Below are 2,685 nucleotides of genomic sequence, written 5' to 3' on the forward strand. Positions count from 1 at the left end.
TTTATAACCAATTTCCTAATATACAATTGAAGGTTCATTTAAGGCAAACGTTTCTTTTTTACGGGGCTTTGTGTATTGTGCACTGTAGTCGAATGTAAATGAACACATCATGATATCATGCCCAACTGTGCCAAATGACTAACTTAGCACTGCTACATCTGTGTATATATATATATATATATATAGATATATATAATAAAACAGACACTAAGCTACTTATATACATGCCCACACACATATATAATGACTGTCAGAAAATACCTGTTTTTAAAAAAGTTGGAAAAAAGGAAAATGGAAAGAGAAGGAAAGCACAAATCCCGAGTAGTGACCTATAATGGTGCAGTCAATAAAGAGACAGTCCTGAGTCACGGAGTGCCAGACCCGAGAAATAAAACACGCTCTTCACAAAACATGAAGAATATTGACAGAAATTATTGAAATAAAATGTTGGTCAAAAAGAAATGGCCATGAAAGCGAAAAGAAGTCAGTGCTATAAATCCCAGCAAGAGACATGGCAAAGATGAGATGGGTCAGGGGAGAATCACTGGCAGAAGAAGACCACACGGTGCCCCCATATATAATACAAAAGGTAAGGAGCATAATATGTCAAAAAAGCCTTCCGAGATCAGAAGGATGAGATGTTTGGATGAGCAGAGACTGCGAGTAGACTAGCTGTGACACCCAGCCAGGGACAGGCAGTGCTCATGTGAGTGATATAGAGCTCCCCTCTCTGGCTCTGTCCTTGATTCTGTCCTTTCTTTCATGCCTCTCTTCATACTCTTGATACCTGTCTCTTTTCTCCTCCCCACTGACTCTTTCCTTGCTCTCCCATCTTACCTTCCTCCCCTATCTACTCTCTCTCTCTCTCTCTCTCTCTTCGTTCTCCCCATCACTGTATCCCTGTCTTCTCACTCCTTCTCTCATCCTTATTCCCCCTCCTCTCGCTCTTCCCTCACCCTGTCCCACCTCCTCCCTCTCGGCATTTTCCTTGTTGCGCTGATCCTTCTTTCTCCTTATAGTTTTTCAGTTGTCTTTTCTGTAGTTCTGTTTGTCTTCTTCCCCTTCCCTGTGTTTAGATGTGTCTCGTGTGCTCCGTTATCTTTGCAGTTGGCTCTGCGAGCTCCGCTCTATATAACATTCTTCTGGCATCATCCTGTGCGGCTCCTGGCACAGGGCAGGTGAGGGATGAACATTACCTGGCTGGGACAGATGTTCCTGATGATTGAGCTATTACTGTCTTCCATTACCTATTCCTTCTCCCATTCTCTACCCACCCTTGTCATTCCCTTACCCATATTCCATTTTTTTCCCCAACCTTTTGTCTATGGGACATACTGGCAGCAGGTTGCTTAGAAAGAGGAAAGCGTTAAAGCAGCTGTGCATCTTAAGACTGGTGAAGACAAATCATTGAATTTGCCAATGTTTCTGTGCAATGTTTGCCATATTTCTGCTGTGCCCACCGCATTGTGCCATGCCCTCAAGCCCGTGCATGGCACTTTGCCACATTCCTGCAGAATCAACATCATTTCTACCACATTCGAGTGGAGTCCGTATAATTGAGCTGTGCATCTGAGGCACCTAGATTATTATGCCAGGATCCAAAGTAGCTTCAAGCGCTGTGTCACCTGCAGAGAAGCTGACATTGTGCCATAGTCCTCTAAAGATATTCTGCGGGTAGATGCCATGCTGTGGTCAAAAGCTTATGGACTGGACTTGGTCCTCAACCATTTTCACTTGATGCTTAGCTATAATGCTTTGTAAAAATAATGATGACTTATTTGAGTTGATGTATTGATAGAGAAGGCCTACTTCAGGGTCATGATATTTCTGGGTCCTTTCGAAAGTTCCTCTACAGTTTATCCTTCTTCTCGTCTTGGTAGAGATAGTTCCATCCTTCACAGATCTTGTTGTGGTGGACGGCCATAGGTCAGATGTAAACTCGACGAGGCCCGTATATTAGACATGGTACACGATCCAGCTGGAAGTTGAGCATTAAGAAGTATGTAGTTGTCTTCCATGCTTCTCAAGAAAGAGTTCCTGTAAATAGGGTGTCCAGTATGTGCGGTTCAGGTTTCGGCTCAATTCTATTTGAGTTTAGGATCTAGATCTGATTTTGTGGCACGATCTCAATATGACGTCTGCTACTTAGACAGGAGTCACAGGATCAGCTGCCACATCCACCCATGAATAATTCAAGGGATAACTAAAAATACATCGTAGTGCTTTCTGTGTGTCCCAATGTCCTCCCTCATCCTGTCTCACATCATGCCCCCTCCCTTATTAGACTACATTCCTACAACCTTCTCTCACGTACCCACCTGGCCTACAGCCTCTTCTTCTACATGATGCTGCCTTACGCTTTGGTATTGTTACTCTATGTATAGCACATAAAACTTCCATATAACTAATACAACTCCACAATTGGATTATTTTGCTATTTTACAATGTTTATTCATCCTTTTTTATTGTATGTCCCATAAAACCCCCATCACGTATACAGGGTTTCTATACTACACTATACAGATTTTAAGCCACATCCTGATCCCCTATAACCTAGCAAACCCTTCCAGACTATTGTGTCCTGGGGTTAACCCTACAACTACAATTTTAAGTACTATTCCATTTTCCATTAAAATGTATAAATACCACATATCTATCTTGTTACCTGCAGGTTCCACCATTGCC

The sequence above is a fragment of the Rhinoderma darwinii genome, chromosome 13 (genome assembly GCF_050947455.1).
Source record: "Rhinoderma darwinii isolate aRhiDar2 chromosome 13, aRhiDar2.hap1, whole genome shotgun sequence".
Classification (NCBI taxonomy): Eukaryota; Metazoa; Chordata; class Amphibia; order Anura; family Rhinodermatidae; genus Rhinoderma; species Rhinoderma darwinii.